This window comes from Hemitrygon akajei, chromosome 22 (assembly GCF_048418815.1).
Source record: "Hemitrygon akajei chromosome 22, sHemAka1.3, whole genome shotgun sequence".
In the NCBI taxonomy this organism is placed as follows: domain Eukaryota; kingdom Metazoa; phylum Chordata; class Chondrichthyes; order Myliobatiformes; family Dasyatidae; genus Hemitrygon; species Hemitrygon akajei.
Window position 1 is genome coordinate 23,715,552 of NC_133145.1, and position 7,584 is coordinate 23,723,135.

Sequence of the window (7,584 nt, forward strand, 5' to 3'; positions counted from 1 at the left end):
TTCCACCCATAAAGATGCAACATTCTCTGACCCACTGTCACCTCTTAGCAATAGAGCCCCATTACCACTTAGGACTTCCTGCCTGTCTTTTTGATACAAAGTAGCTCCCTTTTTTGCCTCTCTCTCTTTTTTGGCCTTTTTTCAACCACGACTCAGTGACGCCCACAATATCATACTGACCAATCCCTGATTGCACTACAAGTTTGTCCACCTTATTCTGACCACTACAAGCATTTAAATACACCACCTTCAGTCTTGCATTCTTCATCCTTTTGAATTTTGCCCCTGTGGTACAATTTAACTCTTTGCTCTGTCTGCATTTGTACCCAATCATTGTCTTGTCCTTCTTTACCTTCATGTTACACCCATCATCTACTTCTAAACCTGCTGACTCATCTTCAGCTCTGTCATCCTGGTTCCCATCCCCTTGCCATATTAGCTTAAACCATTCTCAACATCTCGAGTAAATTTGCCCACAAGAATATTGGTCCCCTCGGATTGAAGTGAAACCGGTCCCTTTTGTACAGGTCCCACCTGTGCCAGAAGAGGTCCCAATTTTCCAGAAATCTGAATCCCTGCCCCCTGCTTCAATTCTTCAGCCACACATTTATTTGCCACCTCTTACTATTCCTATACTCACTGTTGCGTGGCACAGGCAACAGTCCCGAGAGTACTACCCTTGAGATCCTGATTCTCAGTTTCCTTCCTAATTATAGAACAATAGAACCATAGAACATTACAGCACAGAAACAGGCCTTTTGGCCCTTCTTGGCTGTGCCAAACCATTTTTCTGCCTAGTCCCACTGACCTACACCTGACCCATATCCCTCCATATACCTCTCGTCCATGTACCTGTCCAAGTTTTTCTTAAATGTTAAAAGTGAGCCCACATTTACAACTTCATCTGGCAGCTCATACCACACTCCCACCACTCTCTGTGTGAAGAAGTCCCCTTAGTGTTCCCTTTAAACTTTTCCCCCTTCACCTTTAATCCATGTCCTCTTTTTTTTCTCCCCTAGCCTCAATGGAAAAAGCCTGCTTGCATTCACTCTATCTATACTCATCATGATTTTATATACCTCTATCAAGTCTCACCTCATTCATCTACGCTCCAGGGAATAAAGTCCTAACCTATTCAACCCTTCTTTGTAACTCAGTTTCTCAAGTCCCGGCAACATCCTTGTAAACCTTCTCTGCACTTTTTCAACGTTATTAATATCCTTCCTGTAACTCGGTGACCAAAACTGCACACAATACTCCAAATTCAGCCTCACCAATGCCTTATACAACCTCACCATAACATTCCAACTCTTATACTCAATACTTTGATTTATAAAGGCCAATGTACCAAATGCTCTCTTTACTACCCTATCTACCTGTGATGCCACTTTTAGGGAATTTTGCATCTGTATTCCTAGATCCCTCTGTTCTACTGCACTCCTCAGTGCCCTACCATTTACCTTGAATGTTCTACCTTGGTTTTTCCTTCCAAAGTGCAATACCTTACACTTGTCTGTATTAAACTCCATCTGCCATTTTTCAGCCCAGCCGGTCCAGATCTCTCTGCAAGCTTTGAAAACCTTCCTCACTGTTCACTACACCTCCAATCTTTGTATCATCAGCAAATTTGCTGATCCAATTTACCACATTATCATCCAGATCATTGATATAGATCACAAATAACAATGGACTCAGCACTGATCCCTGTGGCACACCACTAGTCACAAGCCTCCACTCAGAGAAGCAATCCTCCACTACCACTCTCTGACTTCTCCCATTGAGCCAATGTCTAATCCAATTTATTACCTCACCATGTATACCTAGCGACTGAATCTTCCTAACTAACATCTCATGCAGGACCTTGTCAAAGGCCTTACTGAAATCCATGTAGAGAACATCCACTGCCTTCCCTTCATCCACTTTCCTTGTAACCTCCTCGAAAAACTCTAATAGATTTGTTAAACATGACCTACCATGCACAAAGCCATGTTGACTCTCCCTAATAAGTCCCTGTCTATCTAAATACTTGTAGATCCTATCTCTTAGTACTCCTTCCAATAATTTACCTACTACTGACGTCAAACTTACCGGCCTATAATTTCCCAGATTACTTTTGGAGCCTTTTTTAAACAATGGAACAACATGAGCTATCCTTCAATCCTCCGGCACCTCACCCGTAGATACCGACATTTTAAATATATCTGCCAGGGCCCCTGCAATTTCAACACTAGTCTCCATCAAGGTCCAAGGGAATACCCTGTCAGGTCCTGGGGATTTATCTACTCTGATTTGCCTGAAGATAGCAAGCACCTTCTCCTCTTCAATCTGTATAGGTTCCATGACCTCACTACTCGTTTGCCTTATTTCCATTGACTCCATGCCAGTTTCCTTAGTAAATACAGATGCAAAAAACCCATTTAAGATCTCCCCCATTTCTTTTGGTTCCATACATAGTCGACCACTCTGATCTTCAAGAGGACCAATTTTATCCCTTACTGTCCTTTTGCTCTTAATATACCTGTAGAAGCTCTTTGGATTACCTTCACCTTGACTGCCAAAGCTACCTCATGTCTTCTTTTAGCCCTCCTGATTTCTTTCTTAAGTATTTTTTTGCACTTTTTATACTCAAGTACCTTATTTGCTCCCTGTTTTCTGTACATGTCATGCATCTCTCTCTTCTTATCAGAGTTCCAATATCCCTAGAGAACCAAGGTTCCTTATTCTTATTCACTTTGCCTTTTATCCTGACAGGAACATACAAATTCTGCACTCACAAAATTTTTCCTTTGAAGGCCTCCCACTTACCAACGATATCCTTGCTAGAGAAAAACCTGTCCTAATCCACGCTTTTTAGATGCTTTCTCATTTCTTCAAATTTGGCCTTTTTTCAGTTTAGAACCTCAACCCGAGGACCAGATCTATCTTTATCCATGATCAAGTTGAAACTAATGGTGTTATGATCACTGGAACCAAAATGTTCCCCTACACACACTTCCGTCACCTGTCCTAACTTGTTTCCTGATAGGAGATCTAATATTGCATCCTCTCTAGTCGACCTCTATATAGTGATTTAGAAAACTTTCCTGAGCACATTTTACAAACTTTAACTCGTCTAGACCTTTAACAATATGAAAGTCCCAATCAATACGTGGAAAATTAAAATCCCCTACTATCACAACTTTATGTTTCCTCTAATTCTCACTGACTATTGGGTGGTCTAAAATACAACCCCATTAATGTGGTCATACCTTTCCTGTTTCTCAGCTCCACCCATATGGCCTCGGTAGACAAGCCCTCAAATCTGCCCTGCCTGAGCACTGCTGTAACATTTTCCCTGACTAGCAATGCCACCCCCCACCCCACCCTTCATCCCTCTGCCTCTATCACGTCTGAAACATCGGAACCCTGGATCATTAAGCTGCCAGTCCTGCCCCTCCTGTAGCCAAGTTTCACTAATAGCTACAATGTCATAATTCCATGTGTCAATCCACACCTTCAGCTCATCAGCCTTCCCAATACTCCTCGCATTGAAGAAGACACACCTCAGAAGATTATTATCACCACACACTACCCTTCTATTTTGACTTTGCATGAAACGTTAACATCATTTAACATCATTACCCCAGCTCCACCATCTACTCTGGCACTGGTTCCCATCCCCCTGCAAATCTAGTTTAACTCCCCCCCCCCCCCCCCCACAATAGCACTAACAAATGTCCCTGAAAGGATATTGGACCCCTGTAGTTCAGGTGTAACCCGTCTCTCTTGTACAGGTCCCACCTGCCCCAGAAGAGGTCCCAATGATCCTGAAATCTGAAACCCTGCCCCGTACACCAGTTCCTCAGCCATTGGTTCATCCTCCAGAACATCCCACTCTTACCCTCACTGGCACGTGGCACAGGTAGCAATCCTGAGATTACCACCCTCGAAGTCCTGCTTTTTAACTTTCTACCAAGCTCTCTATACTCACTCTTCAAGACCTCCTCACTCTTTTTTCCTACGTCATTGGTACCGATGTGTACCATGACATCTGGCTGCTCACCCCCCCCATTTCAGAATGCTGTGTACGTGATCAGAGACATCCCTGACCCTGGCACCCGGGAGGCAACAAACCATCTGGGAGTCTCTGTCACAACCACAGAACCTCCTGTCTGTACCTCTAACTATCGAGTTGCCTATCACTACGACTCTCCTCTTCTACCCCCCCTCCCTTCTGCACTGCAGAACCAGACTCAGTGCCAGAGATCCGGCTTCCGCAGCTTGTCCCAGGTAAGTCATCGCCCTCAACAGTATCCAAATCGGTATACTTGTTGTTGAGGGGAATGGCCACAGGGGAGCCCTGCTCTGCCTGCCCTTTCCCCTTCCTTCACCAGACGGTAACCCAATTACCTGTGCGCTGCTTCTTTGCCGTAACTGCCTCCTTGTAGCTACTATCTATAAACTTCTCATTCTCCCGAATGATCCGGAGGTCATCCAGTTCCTGCTCCAGTTCCCTAACGCGGTCTGTTAGGAGCTGCAGCTGGATGCACTTCTTGCAGGTGTTGTTGTCGGGGACACCAGAGGTCTCCCTGACTTCCCACATCCTGCAAGAGGAGCATTCCAACATTCTGCCTGGCATTCTCTCTACTCTGACTCAGTCCCACTCTGACTCAGTCCCACTCTGACTCAGTCCACTCTGACTCAGTCCCACTCTGACTCAGTCCCACTCTGACTCAGTCCCACTCTGACTCAGTCCACTCTGACTCAGTCCCACTCTGACTCAGTCCCACTCTGACTCAGTCCCACTCTGACTCAGTCCACTCTGACTCAGTCCACTCTGACTCAGTCCCACTCTGACTCAGTCCCACTCTGACTCAGTCCACTCTGACTCAGTCCACTCTGACTCAGTCCCACTCTGACTCAGTCCCACTCTGACTCAGTCCACTCTGACTCAGTCCCACTCTGACTCAGTCCACTCTGACTCAGTCCACTCTGACTCAGTCCACTCTGACTCAGTCCCACTCTGACTCAGTCCACTCTGACTCAGTCCCACTCTGACTCAGTCCCACTCTGACTCAGTCCACTCTGACTCAGTCCCACTCTGACTCAGTCCACTCTGACTCAGTCCCACTCTGACTCAGTCCCACTCTGACTCAGTCCACTCTGACTCAGTCCCACTCTGACAGTCCACTCTGACTCAGTCCACTCTGACTCAGTCCCACTCTGACTCAGTCCACTCTGACTCAGTCCACTCTGACTCAGTCCCACTCTGACTCAGTCCACTCTGACTCAGTCCCACTCTGACTCAGTCCCACTCTGACTCAGTCCACTCTGACTCAGTCCACTCTGACTCAGTCCCACTCTGACTCAGTCCCACTCTGACTCAGTCCACTCTGACTCAGTCCCACTCTGACTCAGTCCCACTCTGACTCAGTCCACTCTGACTCAGTCCCACTCTGACTCAGTCCCACTCTGACTCAGTCCCACTCTGACTCAGTCCACTCTGACTCAGTCCCACTCTGACTCAGTCCCACTCTGACTCAGTCCACTCTGACTCTGTCCAGTCTGACTCAGTCCCACTCTGACTCAGTCCACTCTGACTCAGTCCCACTCTGACTCAGTCCCACTCTGACTCAGTCCACTCTGACTCAGTCCCACTCTGACTCAGTCCCACTCTGACTCAGTCCACTCTGACTCAGTCCCACTCTGACTCAGTCCACTCTGACTCAGTCCCACTCTGACTCAGTCCACTCTGACTCAGTCCCACTCTGACTCAGTCCCACTCTGACTCAGTCCACTCTGACTCAGTCCCACTCTGACTCAGTCCCACTCTGACTCAGTCCACTCTGACTCAGTCCCACTCTGACTCAGTCCCACTCTGACTCAGTCCACTCTGACTCAGTCCCACTCTGACTCAGTCCACTCTGACTCAGTCCACTCTGACTCAGTCCCACTCTGACTCAGTCCACTCTGACTCAGTCCACTCTGACTCAGTCCCACTCTGACTCAGTCCACTCTGACTCAGTCCCACTCTGACTCAGTCCCACTCTGACTCAGTCCACTCTGACTCAGTCCCACTCTGACTCAGTCCCACTCTGACTCAGTCCACTCTGACTCAGTCCACTCTGACTCAGTCCCACTCTGACTCAGTCCACTCTGACTCAGTCCACTCTGATTCAGTCCCACTCTGACTCAGTCCACTCTGACTCAGTCCCACTCTGACTCTGTCCACTCTGACTCAGTCCACTCTGACTCAGTCCCACTCTGACTCAGTCCACTCTGACTCAGTCCCACTCTGACTCAGTCCACTCTGACTCAGTCCACTCTGACTCAGTCCACTCTGACTCAGTCCACTCTGACTCAGTCCCACTCTGACTCAGTCCCACTCTGACTCTGTCCACTCTGACTCAGTCCCACTCTGACTCAGTCCCACTCTGACTCAGTCCCACTCTGACTCAGTCCACTCTGACTCAGTCCCACTCTGACTCAGTCCCACTCTGACTCAGTCCACTCTGACTCAGTCCCCAAGACAAACTATCTTATACAAGGTATGCGGACATGAGTTCAGTGGGTAGGAGCAAGATGAAACAATGGGCCTACCCAGACAGTCAGGTTTGTGGATTTTCAGTAGGAGATAGAAATGAGCAGTGCGAAGTAAGAGAACTTTGAGGTTGGTGATCTCTAGAGCTGATGAGGTTGTTGATGGCGTGGGAGACAATGGACTGATGGCCTAAGTGGAGGGTAATCTTTTCCTGATCTCACGCTATTACCTCTTGGCTGATCAACCCTAGCCATAAAGTTCTCATTCTATTTCAAACAGCTGCCAGGAGCATATCACTTTCACAAAGTATGTCAGACAGAACTGCTAAGATTTTTGTGTAAATACACAATTTCCCGACCATTCCTTCCTACACCATTTATATACCCCAACATTATTATGAACACAAAATTTGAGTAATCTTGTTGGCTGTAAATTATTATCTTTGTATAAACAATGGACAAGAGCTAACCTTATAGCGTAAAGAGGAACAGGAATTGACCAAATGACCATTCAAGTCCACTTCGCTTTTCATTATGGTCAAGGCTGATCTTTTACATGAATCACATTGTTTGGCACTGTCTCCAAATCCTTCTATTCTCTTCATGTTCAGTACACAATAACCCAGTCTTCACAATGCTCTAGGATAGAAAACTCCAAAAGTCCACCACTGGCTGAGTGAAGCAATGCCTCTTCTTCACAGCTCTTAATGTCCTATCCTTTGTTCTGAAACTGCCCCCTGGTCCTAGACCCCAGTTAGAGAAACATCTTCCCTTCTCTGAGCACATCAAACCCTTTAGAAATTTAGTATGATTCAAAGAGATCTTCCTTGATTCTTCAAAACTCTAAGCAGTTTATTCTAGTCTTCACAGACTATCTTTTCTTAAGGAGCAAACCTGCCACCCCGATACAGACCTTTGATTTTTTGCTGCGTTCCCTCTGTGCAAATATTGCCTTTCTTCAAAGGTTCAAATGTCAAATTTAATATCAGAGAAATGTATACAATATATATCCTGAAATGTTTTTTCTTCACAAACATCCACGAAAACAGAGAGGTGCTTCAAAGA